This window comes from Trichechus manatus, unplaced genomic scaffold (genome assembly GCF_000243295.1).
Source record: "Trichechus manatus latirostris isolate Lorelei unplaced genomic scaffold, TriManLat1.0 scaffold00031, whole genome shotgun sequence".
In the NCBI taxonomy this organism is placed as follows: Eukaryota; Metazoa; Chordata; class Mammalia; order Sirenia; family Trichechidae; genus Trichechus; species Trichechus manatus.
The window spans coordinates 3,857,135-3,873,865 of NW_004443967.1; positions in this window are offsets into that span (position 1 = coordinate 3,857,135).

A 16,731-nucleotide genomic window follows, 5' to 3' on the forward strand; every position below is an offset into this window, starting at 1 on the left:
GCTGACACACACAACAATCCCACGACAATCTCCTCTCAACTCTTTCTTCTTTATTATTGTTATTATTACCTTTCAAACACTCAAGCTCCTTGGGCTCGTTATCTCTGGTGAGGCCTTTGGCCAAAGTGTGTGGGGGCCACTTCTCCTTCTTTTGCACCCCCTCGCCCTCATAGGCCCAGTTTCACTGCTGTCTCTGACAAAATACATAAAACTGATACTGATCGGTTAACATACATGACATCTTTAAACTTTAATCCATTTTCCCTCTCTCTACACCGCGGGCCAGTCTCTGTAGAGGTGCCTATCCATTGTTCCCTGTCAAAGCCTTCTTGAGTGGGTTTCCCACTGAGTCACTTTTGTGTGAGTCAAATCAAGATTATAGGTAGCAGAGAAGAAAAAGCAGAGAAGAGAAGGTTAGCCCCTCATTTTAGACTTTAAGAAAAATCTGCCAGCAGGTTCCAGTCGGAGTGGGTAACGCACATGAAAGACCAAGTCCAAGCTGGGTCGCCCGTGTCACCAGAGGAGTTTTTCAGGAAGAAGGACACAAAACACGCATTGTCGTGGTGGCACACAGAGACATAAATTTAGGAACATGTTCGCCCTTCGCCTGAACATAGTTAGCTCTGATAATGAGGAACAATAAGCTGGAATGAAACCTCCCGGGCTGAGTAGAGAGAGCGTTGACACTTGCTCATTCTCCCACAAAAGTGGTTTCTCTCTTCTTCCTCCCCTTATCTGCCTCCCAGTGCCAAATGGCCTGTAGCCACTCACCATTGTCCTCCTGCACCTCTGCTTGGTGGAAAGATGGAAAGCTCATGTGCCTCACAGAGGGACAGTGGCTCTTCCAAATTGGAGAAAAATCCTTGTTGGCCTCTCAAGTACCTTTGGGGAAAGCTCAATAGAGGATGTGACTTTCATAACAGACAAGGTATGTAGTTATCTCTTCTTGCTCTCAAGATGCAGTGGACAGTTGAGTTAGCAAGGTGACCTAGCATAACAGAAGGTCATAGGCTCTGGAGTTGGACTGCCTGGGGTCAATCCTGGCTCTACTGCTTTGAGTTGTGAGGTCTTGGGCAAGTTACCTCACTTCTTGTTGTTTGCTGCCGTTGAGTTGGCTCTGGCACACAGTGACCCCGTGCATAATGGATTGAAATGCTGCCCAGTCCTGTGCCATCCCCATAATTGGTCGCAGGTCGGATTGCTGTGATCCAGTGAAGGGTTTTCATTGGCTGATTTTCAGAAGTGGATCGCCAGGGCTTTCTTCCTTATTTCTTAACATCTCACTTTTCTATAGTTAGGCTAGTACTACCTCTCAGACTTGATAGCAGGATTAAATGTCTGTAAATTGTGTAGCATGTACGTGTTGACTCATTATTTTCACTGGAGGAATGAATCAATCCCCCCTGAGATAAAATGAAGCAATTGAGTTAGATGATGAAGATCTAAACCTGTAGGTTCTATGATTCTCCTTTAAACTTCCCCTTCAATCTTAGATGGGTGAGGTTATCTCCTTCTCATGGATAAGAAAACTGGGATCTAGAAACAGTGAATAACACAGCCGAGGAGACATAGCAAATAGTGAAGGATGACTCCTGGGCGTGGCTCTGCACCATTTTCAAGCACAGTAGAAGCTGTAAAAGCCAGAAAGTGTGTAAAGCAGAAACCTATCAGAGAAGGAACACTCAAATATTTTCCACTAAAATGAGTGATAGAAAGTGGTAAGATTGCACCCTGTCAAAAGTGGAAAACTTGCGAGACCTGGAAAAACAAGGCAGTCTCGTCAAGTTCCGACTCTTACAGGTTTCACTGTATAACAGAGTCAGTGACCTGAGTAGTTAGAAGCATTTATTGCAAGAGAGATTGAAAGTAAAATTATTTGGAGATTAAGAAACCAGTCGCCATCAAGGTGACTCCAACTCATGGGACCCCATGTGTGTTGGAGTAGAACTGTGCTCCATAGGGTTTTCAATGGCTGATTTCTCCCAAGCAGATCTCTTTGGAGGCACCTCTGGGTGGACTCCTTGAACTGCCAACCTCTCAGTTAGCAGCCAAGTGTATTAACTGTTTGCTCTACCCAAGGACTCCATTTAGAGATTAACCCTGAATTTAAAAAAAAAAAAAGCCTGCTCCCTAGAATCTCCCATTCCCTAAACACCCTGGTGAAACCCTTGGTCAGCGAGGGCTCAGACCAGGTGGTCCCAGGAGCAGACAGTTTTGTGGCACAGCATAGTGGTTAAGAAGCTGGGTTTGAACTTTGATTCTACCACTTCCTGGCTGGTTGCCTTAGGGCAAGTTATTTGATCTCCTCGAACCTCAGATTTTTCTGCACATTTTTTAAAAATTAAGGTTTAATTTCTGTACAGTAAAATTCACACATTTTAGTGTACAGTTCTGCAAGTTTTGGCAAACATATACACTGGAATAACCACCACCACCACAATCAAGATATATACAGAACATTTCCAACACCGCTCCCAAAAAATTCTCCTATGCCCTTTTATAGTCAATCTCCTCCACCTACCCACCGCTAACCCTCAAACCAGTGATCTGTTTTCTGTCCCTGTAGTTTTTCCTTTGCACAAATATCATCTAAATGTAATCATACAGTTTGTGGCCTTTTGCAAGTGTATTTGAGATTCTTTCATGCTTTTTATATATCAGTAGTTTGTTCCTTTTTATTGTCGAATAATATTCTATTGTATGGATGAACTACAGTTTGTTTATCATTCCTCAGTTGACATTTTGGGTTGTTTCATTCTTGATGATTTTGAGTAAAGCCACTATAAACATTTATACCTAGGTTTTTGTGTGGATTTAGCTTTCCATTTTACTTGGGTCAACACCTAGGAGTGGGATTGCTGGGTCATATGGTTAGTGTATGTTTAATTTTATAAGAAACTGCCAAACTCTTTTCCACTTTGCATTTCCACCAGCAGTGTATGAGAGTTACTGTTATTCCGCATCCCTGTCAGCACTTGATATTATCGGTTTTAAAAATTTTAGCCGTTCTAATAGGTGTATGAACCTTGGTTTTTAATCTCTAAAATGAAGACCATAATTGTGCCTGCATGATATTCTTGTGCAAGTTAGTTGACATCACCTTGTAAAGTGCTTAGCACAGTGCCTGGCATGTAAGGAGGGTTTGTTAAATGTGAGCTGCATTATTTATTATTCTGTCCAAGCCTGACATTCTTGCACGTGATGGATATTGTACATTATGCTTCTCAAGACCCCTTTCCTTGCATGAAAACATTAGTCTCTATTTGTCCAGATTGCTGCAGGGCTCTGTGAAGAGACCACTTTTTGTCTCTGTTTTAAAACCCGGCTCTGTTTTGTCCCCCTGGCTTTTTGCAAAGGGACTAAGCAGCAACTGCTGGCACCAGGCCAGGTGAGGGAGCGCTGAGGCCAGGCTTCGGTGAGCAGACCCTCTGAACGGGCCTTCCTGCCACCACTTGAAGTGTGGGGGTTTTCCTTGGACTGCTCTCACCCCTGCTGCCGGGCTTCCTTGCCTGTCTGCCCCGCCAGCACTGAGCTCCTAGCCAGTGGCACAGGGGTACTGCATACACAGCTCACTATTAAACATGGATCACAAAAAAAGGCAAAATGTATAAACGAATCAGTCTCTGGGGGATTTGGCCTTGGAGATCTCATGGAGGGAAACAACCGTACAAGCGTTCGTTTCAAAGAACAGCTGAGCTATTGGCCTAATCACAGTGGCCACCATTGGAGGCTGGAGATGATGACATTCATTCCCTTTTCCCAACTGCAGCCCCACAGAGCAGTGTTAATGTTCCAGGTAGCCCTGATATTCAGCAGCAGCCCAAGTTCCTAGGGCTTTGGGCAATCTGGCAGCAGACCCAAAGATACGAGACCAAAGACCTAAATAATCCAGACAGTCAACCTAAAGAAATATGGAGGTGGGTCCAAAGACATCAAGTGGCAGGTCCAGGCATTAGGTATTGTGCCTAAATAATGCAAATGGCAGGCTTAAAAAAATGGATGGCAAACCTGAAGACACCAGGCAGTGGGCCTAAAGAAACCAGGAAGTGGGCTCAAAGAAGTCAAGTGTCAGGAACAAGGAATACAGGTGACAGGTTCAAAGTAGAGTTGCATGGCACTGCTTATATGCTTCTTTTGTGCAAATTAGGAAGCCGTTCCCTCTGGGCAAATGTGGCTCCATGGGTGCCCTGCTTTGGTGGGCAGAGCAGCTGCAGTGGCTGGATACCCTTGGGCAGGACACATCATGGAAAGCTCATGTGGCAGCCCTGGGTCCAAGGCTCTTACATTGCCCTGCCACACCTCTGGGATTCTTTCCAAGTGGGTTTTCATGGCCATTGTGATAGATGAGCCCCACCAATGAATTATGCTTTGCATAAGCCTCCCTGTCATTGGGATAGTCTTCAGGGACCACTGCCCCATTGTCTCCGGGAGAAGAAAGGCTCAACAAGAAGAGAGTTAGGGCACAGTGGGAAGAGAGCAATGCCAGAGCTTGGACTTGGAGAGCCCTTGCCATTGGGAGGGAGAGGCTGAGCTGAAATCATGTTGGCACAGAGAGGGCTGTCAGCAAGAAATCACCATTTCCAGCCACTTCATTTGTCAGAGGAACTTGGACTCTGGGAGGGGCAAGGACCTGAGAAGAGCCACACAGTCATTTAGTGCCAGAATGCTGAAGGAGGCCGGGAGGGACTGCACTGTGGGGTTGGTCAGTGGGGTGAGTGTGGCACCATGGAGGGCAGCTAATCCAAGAGGCAGGGAAGTTCCTTCGCAGCTCAGAGGGACATGAGGTTGATCTAGGAAGTCCTGGGGGTAGGTAGAAGGGAAGAAAAGTCACAGAAGAAAGACAGCTTGAACCTTCCTTCCTTTGGCTCCAGGGACCCCATTCTCTTGGTTTTTCTTCTACCTCTCTAGCTGTTCCTTCTTGGTCTCTTTGCTGGCTTCTCTTTTGTAGACTCCCAATGTTGGAGTGTCCCAGAGCTCTGTCCCTGGCTCTCTTCTCTACCTACACATTCTCTCTCTCCCAGTAATCTCATTCAGATTCATAACTCTAAATATCCCCAAATCTGCCCAGCCCTGGTCTTTCCCCAGAACTCCAGTCTTGCATATCCAACTGTTAAGTGACACTTTCTTTTAGCTATCTAATAAACCTGTTGCCGGCAGTTGATTCCAACTCATAGCGACCCTGTAGGACAGAGTGGAACTGCCCCATAGGGTTTCCAAGGAGTGGCTGGTGAATTGGAACTGCTGACCTTTTGGTTAGCAGCCAAGCTGTTAACCACTGTGACTCCAGGGCTCTAGATATCGAATAGCATGGCCTAATAAATCTTCATCACTTGTCCCAAGCCTTCTCCACCTCCAGTCTCCCCCTCATAGGAAAGGGCACTCCTATCCACCCAGTTGCCTTGACTCCTGTTTCCATCACTGTTCTCCCCCAAATCCAATCCATGAGCACTTTCTGTCAATTCTGCTTTCTAAAAACGAGCAAGTCCAAACAATTCTACCTTCCAACATGGATCCACTTCTCTCTATCATCACTGACTATCCTAGCTCAAGACAAGTCACCTTTTGCTTAGAGTAGCACAATAGCTCCCTATCTGGCTTCTCCATCCACTTCTGTTCTTCCCCTACCTCCCGCCTCTTCAATCTATTTTCTACATAGCAGTCAGGCTAATCTTTTCAAAACATTAATTATATCACACCACTCCCAGATTAAAGTTCCCCAGTGGACTTGTGTTGCGATTGACTAAAATAAAACCTCCTTATCGTGCTGCACAAGGCCCCACACAAACTGGCCCCTTCCTACTTTGCCAACCTTATCATGAACATACTCCACTTTATCCATTGCATTCTGTTGTTCTGCTCTAAGCCCCCCACCTTAAACCCTTGCTCCAGCTGTCCCTCTCCTGGAATACTCTTCCCACTGGCATTCACAAGGCTGGGTCTTTTTTTTTTTCTTTTCATTTCCTCTCAATCACATCCATAGAGAGGCCCACCCCATATCCCCAGCCTAAAGTATTCACCCAGTCAAGCTGTATTACACCAGCCTATTTTAATTCTCCATGTGGCATTCATCCCTCTCTGATTTTATTCTCTTTGTCTATTATTTCCTGTCCTTTCTCACTAGAATGCAAACTCCCTGAGAACAGAGAATGTGTCTTTTTTTGTCCACTGTGTGTCCATCACTTAGCAGAGTACCTGGCCTATTGAAGGTGCTCAACAGATATTTGTAGCATGAGTGAAGAACTGAAGGAAAGAAGGATGGAAAGAATGAGTGAATGAGTGAACACTGGACTCATAGCCGAAGGACCCATCCTCTGGCTCTGTGTCCCAGAGAAATAGTTACCTGTTCATTCATTTAGTGCACATTCTCTGTGCCCCTACTCTAAGGAAGGCTGATAGGTAAGAAGTGGTCCCTGTCTTCAGAGAGCTCACAGTCCCAAGGAGAGATGGACAATCATGGAGACAGGGCACTAGGAGAACTCAGAAGAGGGTTTGTCACTCATCCCAGAGAGGGGTTCTTAGAGGAGGCTACATCTAAATTGATCCCCCAAAGACAAGGAGGTGATGCACCAAGAGTGGTCCAGAAAGGGGACACAGCAGATCCAGAGGCCCTGAGGTGAGAGAGAGAAAGCATGGTCTATTTCAGGAATGGAGAGAAATTGTCAATGGCTGGAACCATAGAGCAGAAAGAAGGAAGAAAGAAGAGAGGGAGGGAGGAAAGGAAGGAAAAAGCGAGAAGGTAATGCCGATGGAGAAAATTTGATCCTTATGTTCAGCGGCCTTCTGTTTAGAAACAGGGAGGAGGGAAGAAAGAGGTCCTGATTCTCTCCGTGGCCTTCCCTTGTTCTGGTCCTCTGGCCCTGGCCTCCTGCACAGTCTGCTTCTAGATCTCCCCTGTGCCTGACGATAACAACAGAGGGCATGTCACGGTGACCTCAGGTTCCTTTTATCCCCCGCCACCTGGACAACTAGGCTATTTAAACTCACTAGGCTCTTTGAGGAGGAGCCCTGGTGGTGCAGTGGTTAAGCACTCAGCTGCTAACTGAAAGGTCAGCTGTTTGAACCCACCAGCCACTCCACAGAAGAAAGATGTGGCAGTCTGCTTCTGTAAAGATTACAGCTTTGGAAACCCTATAGGGCAGTTTTGCTATGCCCTATAGAGGTACTGTGAGTCAGAACTGACTTGACAGCAACAGGTTTGGCTTTTTGCTTTAGTTTCTTTGAACCTCCATTACCACCTTCACTTACACGTGAGGAAACCCAGTCCCAGAGCAGAGGGCCTTGTTGAAGCTGCAGAGCCAGGAAGAGAACTGGCTCTTCAGCCCTCGGCCAGGGTTCTCCATGTGGCCCACACTCTCTTCTCTCCTGAGACATGTCTCAGGCAGACTCTTCGTATCCAGGGGAGAGTGCTCTGGAGGGCCTGAAAAGCCTGGCCCAGCACCCTCCAAGGGGCTCCCTGCCACATTCCCACTGTTCCAAAAACCTTCTACAAGCCATTGGTGTCACTGATGGCTCCAGGCCAAGCTGATGGCATCTGTTCTGATTTAAAGTATTTATCTTGAGAGTCAAGTGTAGTTGAGCTGCCTGTTTCTTGGCAGAGCTGGCTGGCAATGGACTTGGCCCGTGGTGGTGCCTGGCTCCAGGGGATGATGCTCGGGCTGTAGAGGAGACCCACAGAGAGTCCTATTTACATTGAGAGGATCTCTTAAGTCCTGGCTAAGGAGGCTGCCCATTCCTCCTGAGTGCTCCCTGGTGAGGGGTGTTCTATTTGTGATACACTCTCAAGGGATGTGAAATGAAGGGAGCCAATGAGGGGCAGGGCCTGGTTCTACTTCGCCTCTTTCCAAATCGTCATGTATCCTTGGGCCACTTTCTCTGCTTCTTTGGGTCTCACTACCTCATTCTCCATGTGGAGACAATGCTGCCTGCTTCACGGAGTAACTGAGAGTTCCTGAGAGATGTCTGTAAAGTTGGAGAAATGCCAACTGCTAGCTAACTAGGAAGTCCCTGGGTGGTGCAAATGAGCAACGTGCTGGGCTGCTAACTGAAAGGTTGGAGGCTTGGGTCCTTCCAGAGGTAACTTGGAAGAAAGGCCTGGCAATTTACTTTGGAAAAATCAGCCATTGAAAACCCTATGGAGCACAGTTCTACTCTGACATACATGGTGTTGCCGTAAGTCTGAGTCAATGGCAACTGATTTTAGCTAACCAGAGATGAGTTATGGCACGGGGACAAATGGTTTGCAGAGAGTCTACGTGTTCCATGGCCCTTGCCTCAGTGTCCTGAAGAGGCATGGACACACTGAGAGCTAGGTCAGCAAGAACACTGGGCAGCTATCACTGTCTTCAGCAATAAGAACTCCAGGTGAGCCTTTAATATTAATAACAATTATACTGGCTAATGTTTATTAGGGGCTGCAGGTGCCAGGCACCAAGCTTTGCAGGCACTCTCACATAATCAGCCCCAGGGGTCAGTATATTATTCATGTGTTCCAAATAAGGAAATGGCTCTCAGAGAAGTTGAGGAATAGAACCCATGCTTTTAAGTAGCAAACCTGGGATATGAACTCAGGTCCTTCTGTCCAAAGCCCATATTCTTCATAACCACAGGTCCTTCTGTCCAAAGCCCATATTCTTCATAACCAATATCTAAAAAAGCAGATGTACAACCCTTATTGTACTTTATGGAACACATGATAAGTGTTCACCAGCCCAAGGGTCTACTATCAACAGGATGCAGTGTGCCAGAGGTGTGTGATGATGAAGGAAAGACAGGTGAGTGTCTTAGGCTGGATTCTCTAGAGAAGCAAAACCAGTAAAGCGTATAGAGAGAGAGAGAGAGAGATTTATATCAAGAGGCTGGAAAGTCACAAGTGCAAGGGTCAGGCTGGAGGCTTCTCCTGACTCATGTAGCTGCAGGGCTGACAAACCCAAGATCAGCAGATCAGATGTCAGGCCTCTGGCTCACAGGCTGCAGAGGTCAACATATCAGTAGGTAAGACAGCAGGCAGCTGGCTCAGAGACTGTGGAGGCTGACAAATCCCAAGACTGGCAGGTAGGCTGCTAGCTCAAGTCCCAAGAACTGGAGGTCAGATGCAAGTCTGAGAGGAGCAAAAGCCTACAAGTTTTGCCAGAAAGTACACATATATTGGATGTAGGCCATACCCTCAAGGAAACTCCCTTTCAGCTGATTGACTGCTCATAGCAGATCTCATCATGGAGGTGATTGCAATATATCAGATCTTATTATGGAGGTGATTACATCGTTACATACCGGCCAAACCACTGAGAAACACGGCCCAGCCAAACTGACACACAGTGTTAACCATCACAGTGGGCAGTGGGCAGACTCATTCCAGCTCCTGGGTCGGACTTGGTCTGTGGACTGGAAGCAGCTGCTGAAATTGGGAGGATTATTCCAGTCTCATCTTGGACTTTTTTTTTTCTCTGTTAGACAGCAACTGACTTAACCTGGTTGAGAGTTTGGGCATTGAGTCAGACATCGCTGCTGAATATTCAGATACATATTCAGTATCTGGGGGACCTTGGGCAATTTACCTCATGCCTGTGCCTCAAGTTTCTCCTTTATAGAACAAGGATAATAAGCAGGACTGTTGTAACAAGGTATAAAATAGACTAACGCATGTTCACAGACGATGACAGAAGGTGATGCTAAACTCAAAATGATGAGTCCCTAACAAGGTTGCAGCAGTACGTCCACAGGGAACCGCCAGAAATTCAAGCAGGATTCGGAAGACCACGTGGAACAACGGATATCACTACTGATGTCAGATGGATCTTGGCTGAAAGCTGAGAATACCAGAAAGATGTTTACCTGTGTTTTATTGACTATGCAAAGGCATCCGACTGTGTGGATCATAACAAATTATGGATGACATTGTGAAGAATGGGAATTCTAGAACACTTAATTGTACTCATGCAGAACCTGTGCATAAACCAAGAGGCAGTTGTTGAACAGAACAAGGGGATACTACGTGGTTTAAGATCAAGAGAGGTGTGCATCAGGGTTGTATTCTTTCACTATACTTATTCAATCTGTATACTGAGCAAATAATCCAAGAAGATGGACTATATGAAGAAGAACTTGGCATCAGGATTGGAGGAAGACTCATTAACCTGCGATATGCACATGACACAACCTTGCTTGCTGAAAGTGAAGAGAACTCGAAGCACTTACTGATGAAGATCAAAGACTACAGCCTTCAGTACGGGTTACACCTCAACATAAAGAAAACAAAAATCCTCACAACTGGACCAATAAGCAACACCATGATAAATGGAGAAAATATTGAAGTTATTAAGGATTTCATTTTGCTTGAACACCCATGGAAGCAGCAGTCAAGAAATCAAAACAACGTGTTGCATTGGGCAAATCTGCTGCACAAGATCTCTTTAAAGTGTTAAAAAGCAAAGATGTCACCTTGAGGACTAAAGTTTGCCTAACCCACGCTATGATATTTTCGAATGCATAGGAGGCATGCGAAAGCTGGATAATGAATAAGGAAGACCGAAGAAGAATTGATGCCTTTGAATTATGGTCTTGGAGAAGAATATTGAATATACTATGGGAGGAGCCCTGGTGGCTCAATGGTTAAGAGCTCGGCTACTAACTAAAACATCGGCAATTCAGGTCCACCATCCACTTCTTAGAAATCCTATAGGGCATTTCTACTCTGTCCTATAGGATTGCTATGAGTTGGAATTGATTAGATGGCAATGGGTTTATCAACTGCCAGAAGAACAAACAAATCTCTCTTGGAAGAAGTACAGCCAGAATGCTCCTTAGAAAGGAGGATGGAGAGACTTTGTCTTTCATGCTTTGGACATGTTATCAGGAAAACTTTATCAACAATTGTGAGAATGGTACAGCACTGGACAGTGTTTTGTTCCGCTGTACATAGCGTCACTGTAAGTCAGAACTAACTCAACAGCACCTAACAATAAAAACATTAGTTTAACAGCACCCTACCACCTCCATCCTTGCAACACACATATGCCCACACAATTGATATGAGTCTCTAGTCAAAGCTTAACATGAGTCCTCAATTTCTTTGGGATAGCCAGAGCCATGCTGTTTGCTGGTGTGTCTGAAATGGCTACTGAAGCATTGTGGGACAATATCCATGGTGCATCTGTATCAGCCTGCAATATGGTGGAACTATTAGGCTTCGCATATAGCTTCAGAAAACTGAGATAATTTTTATTTATTTGAAGCAGCCGTTTATTATCTAGGGTGTCATGGTTTGAATTATGTCCCCCCAAAAAATGTGTGTATTAATTTGGCTAGGCCATGATTCCTGGTACTGTGTGATTTTCCCGTATGTTGTAAACCTGCCTCTATGATGTTAATGAGGGAGGATGGGTGGCAGTTGTGTTAGTAAGGCAGGACCTGATCTACAAGACTGGATTGTGTCCTGAGGCAATCTCTTGAGATATAAAAGAAGTGAGCAGTGAGCCAGGGGGACCTCATACCATCAAGAAAGCAGTGCTAGGAGCAGAGCGTGTCCTTTGGACACGGGGTCCCTGTGCAAAGAAGCTCCCAGTCCAGGGGAACATTGATGAGAAGGCCAACAGAGAGAGAAAGACTTCCCCTGGAGCTGACACCCTGAGTTTGGACTTTTAGCCTACTTTGACGATGAGGAAATAAACTTCTCTTCATTAAAACCATCCACTTGTGGTATTTCTGTCGTAGCAGCACTAGATAACTAAGACATAGGATGAGGATGGTTAAAAGGGACTCTAAGTTGCAGGGATGCTTTGAGAAAGGCCCACAAAATCTACTGTGAGTAGATGAAGACTCAAAGAAACAACTTTGAGATTACAGGTTGGAGACACATAACATGAAGAAGAGATAGAAGTGTTTGTGTAGGAAGAAGACTTGAGGGGGCTGGGCCACTGACTTCAAACACCCGGGGGACGTTAAAGAAGACTTAAGTAAATGAATATATATAGAAGGCAGAAGAAGAATTGAAGCATTCAAATTATGTTATTGGTGAAAAATATTGAACATACTGTGAAATGCCAGAAGAATGAACAAATCAGTCTCAGAAAAAATACAATCAGAATTCTCCTTAGAAGTGGGGATGGCAAGAATTTGATGTGCTCACTTTGGACATGTCATCAGGAAAAACCAATTGCTAGAAAAGGACATCATGCTTGGTAAAGTAGAGGATCAACAAAAATGAGGTAAACTCTCAATGAGATGGATTGACACAATGGATTCCAACCTACCAACAATTATGAAGATGGCACAGGACCAGACAGTGTTTCATTTCATATGTATAGTCACCTTGAATTGGAGCCTATGCGACAGCAACGGACAACATTAGTATATCTGGATTTATTTCTGACATTTACTTATGTTTTTATATTTCCTAACTTTCCTATTGTTTCTTTATTCTTTTTTTTTTTTTCCTGCCTCTGTTTGGATAGATCAGATTTTCCTTGTTCCATTTATTTATTTTTCTATTGATTTGTAAATTGTACACGTTATTTGTGCTCTTCTAGATATCTAACTGTCCCTTCAACATTTTATCATGAAAAATTTCAAATATACAAAAAAAATGAAAGCATTTTACCACGAACACCCATACGTTGTTGTTGTTAGGTGCTGTCTAGTCCGACTCATAGTGACCCTATGTACAACAGAATGAAACACTGCCCGATCCTGCGCCATCCTCACAATCATTGTTTGCTTGAGCCCATTGTTGCAGCCACTGTTTTCATTTCATCTTGTTGAGGGTCTTCCTCTTTTTTGTTGACCCTCTACCAAGTATGATGTCTTTCTCCAGGGAACGATCCCTCCTAATAATAAGTCCAAAATACGTGAGATGAAGTCTCGCCATCCTTGCTTCCAAGGAGCATTCTGGCTGTACTTCTACCAAGATAGATTTGTTCGTTTTTCTGGCAGTCCATGGTATATTTAATATTCTTCGCCAACACCATAATTCAAAGGCATCAATTCTTCTTTGGTTTTCCTTATTCACTGTCCAGCTTTCGTATGCATATGAGGTGACTGAAAACACCATGGCTTGGGTCAGGCACACCTTAGTCCTTAAAGTAACATCTTTGCTTTTTAACACTTTAAAGAGATCTTTTGTAGCAGATTTGCCCAATGCAATGCGTCATTTGATTTCTTGACTGCTGCTCCCATGGGCATTGATTGTGGATCTAAGTAAAATGAAATCCTTTACAATTTCAATATTTTCTCCATTTATCATGATGTGGCTTACTGGTGAAGATTTTTGTTTTCCTTATGTTGAGGTGTAACCCAAACTGAAGGCTGTAGTCTTTGATCTTCATCAGTAAGTACTTCAAGTCCTCTTCACTTTCAGCAAGCAAGGTTGTGTCATGTGCATATCGCAGGTTGTTAATGAGTCTTCCTCCAATCCTGATGCCAAGTTCTTCATATAGTCCAACTTCTTGGATTATTTGCTCAGTATACAGATTGAATAAGTATGGTGAAAGAATACAACCCTGATGCACACCTCTCTTGATCTTAAACCACACAGTATCCCCTTGTTCTGTTCAACAACTGCCTCTTGGTTTATGCACATGTTCTGCATGAGTACAATTAAGTGTTCTAGAATTCCCATTCTTCACAATGTTATCCATAATTTGTTATGATCCACACAGTCGGATGCCTTTGCATAGTTAATAAAACACAGGTAAACATCTTTCTGGTATTCTCAGCTTTCAGCCAAGATCCTCTGACATCAGCAGTGCTATCCCTTATTCCACGTCCTCTTCTGAATCCTGCTTGAATTTCTGGCAGTTCCCTGTCTATATACCGCTACAGCCATTTTCGAATGATCTTCAGCAAAATTTTGCTTGAGTGTGATATTAATGATATTGTTTGATAATTTCCACATTCTGTTGGATTACCTTTCTTTGGAATGCGTACAAATCTGTATCTCTTCTAGTTGGTTGGCCAGGTAGTTGGCTTCCCAATTTCTTGGCTTAGATGAGTGATTGCTTCTAGCACTACATCCATTTGTTGAAATGTCTCAATTGGTATTCTGTCAATTCCCTGAGCATTGTTTTTTGCCAGTGCCTTCAGTGCAGCTTGCACCTCTTCCTTTATATTCTATAATTAATATTTTGCTGCATCTGCTAAATCAATATCCATTTATCCATCCATCTAAATTTTTAATATGTTTCACATAAATTGCAGAAATCTATATCCTTTACCCTTAAACATTTCAGCATGCGTGTCATTGACCATAGTTCAATATTTGTTTATACGGTGAGTGCCGGAACTTGGCAGGACTGTCTTGTTTTTCCAGGTATCGCAAGTTTTCCGCCTTTGACAGGGTTCAGTCTTACCACTTTTATATCGCTCTCTATTAGTGGAAAATATTTGAGTTTTCCTTCTCTGACAGGTTCCCACCTTACACAGGTTCTAGCTTTCTCAGGTTTTACGGTAGTTCTTTTAATGGTAAAATTTATATACATGCATACGTATCTCTGCTGAACCATATATTTGGGTAACTCAAATCCCTGTATAGATATAGAACATTTTTATTACCCCAAATTCTACATGCTGTTTCCCAGTCAATTCCCACCCCTAACCCCCAATGCAATTGCTGTTCTTATTTTTTCACCAGAAATTAATATTTGCTTGTTCATCTTCATATAAAGGGAATCATACAGTAAGTGCTATTTTGTGTGGTACTTCTTTTAGTTAGCATAGTATTTTTGAGATTCATCCATGTTGGGTCTATCAGTGGTTCATTCTTTTAAATTGCTGAGTAGTGTTCCATTGTATAAATATAGCAGTTTTTTTTTTTTTTTTTTAAGATCCTTTCTCTTGTTGATTATTACCTGGACTATCCAGAGTTTGGCTGTTGTAAAGAAAGCTGCCATGAATATTCTTGAACAAATCTTCTTGTGGACATATGCTTTAGTGCCTTTTTGGAAATACTTCAGAGTGAAATTGGTGGGTCATATGGAAGATGTATGTTTGTGTTCGAAACTGTCAAAAAGTTTTCAAAAGTGATTTACCATTGTACACTTCCACCAACAGTGTATGAGAGTTCCCAATGCTCCACATTCTTGCCAACATTCAGTGTTCTCTTTTTTATTTCTACTGAAGCAAAATCAAATTTCATGTTGGTTTTACTCTTTGTTTTTTCTCATGTCTAAAATGTTGAGCATTTTCTCTGGGTGTATTAGGCATATTTATATATCTTTCTTTGCAGAATGTCTCTGTAGAAGTCCTTCATATATTCTGGATAACATACAAAGTGGATGTACCATTTTACACTTCCATCAATGATATTGTAAGAGTTCTTGTTGCTCTGCATCATCATTGGTATTTGGTATTGTGATGGTTAAGATTGTGGGTCAACTTGACTGTGCCATGATTCTCAGTGGTATGGCAGTTGCATGATGTTGTGATCACCCCCATGATGGGATCTACTGTGAGTAGCTAATCAGTTGAAAGGGAGTTTTCTTGGGTGTGTGGCCTTCATTGAATGTAAGAGGACATTCTGGCAATGCTCGTGCTTTTGCTTGCCCTGGATCCTGCAGCTGGCTCTTGTTCATCTACCCTCCAGTTCTTGGGACTTGAGCTAGCAGCTTACCTGCAGTCTTGCCTGCTGATCTTGGGATTTGTTGATCTTCGCACCTGTGAGCAACATCCCTGCTCTCTGACTTGCTGATCTTGGGTTCGCCAGCTCGCTACGTGAATTAGGAGAAGCCTCCAGCCTGACCCACGGGCTTGGGACTTTCCAGTTCCTACAACCTCGTGATGCATTTCCTTGATATAAATCTCTCTATATATATATTTACACACTGTACCAGTTTTGCTTCTCTAGAGAACCCAGCCTAAGACAGTTGTTGCCAGTCATTTTAATCTCAGCCATTCTGGGGGTTATGTAGTAGTATCTCATTGTGGTTTTAATTTGAATTTTCCTAATTACGTTAAATACTTTTTTAAATGTATTTATTGGCCATTCATATATCTTCCTTTGTGAAGTATCTGTTCAAATGTGTGTCCATTACTCAATCAGGACATTTATCTTTTGTTATTGAGTTAGAGGACTTCTTTTATATCCTGGATACCAGTCCTTTGTTAGATATGTTTTGCAAATATTTTCTTCCAGTCTGTGGCTTACTTATTCATTTTCTTAATGGTGTCTTTGATGAGCAAATGTTTTTAATGTTGATGAAGTTTAATTCATTGATTATTTTTCTGTCCTAAGGAATTTTGCCTATCCCCAAAATGCAATCCCTCTCCTCCCCTAAAAAACCTCCTATGTTTTCTTCTACAACTTTTATACTTTTAGCTTTTATGCTTATGTCTTCAATCTATTTCAGATTAATTTTTGTGCATGGTGTTAGGTAGTGGTTGATGTTCATTTTATTCCAAATGGATATCCAGTTGTTCCAGCACCACTTGTTAAAAGATTTTCCTTTCTCCCATTGAATTGCTTTGGCGTCTTTGTCAAAAATAAAATAATCATATATGATTCTGTTTCTGAGCACTTTTTTTCAGTTTCATTGTTCTCTTTGTTTATCCTTTTGCTAGTCCTGCATTATCTTGATTAGTGTAACTTTAAAGGATGGCGCAGGACCGGGCAATGTTTCGTTCTGTTATACATAGTGTTGTTACGAGTCAGAACCAACTCAATGGTAGCTAACAACAACAAAAAGTAAATATTAAAGTTAAATAGTGTAAGTCCTCCACTTTGCTCCTCCTTTTCAAGATTCC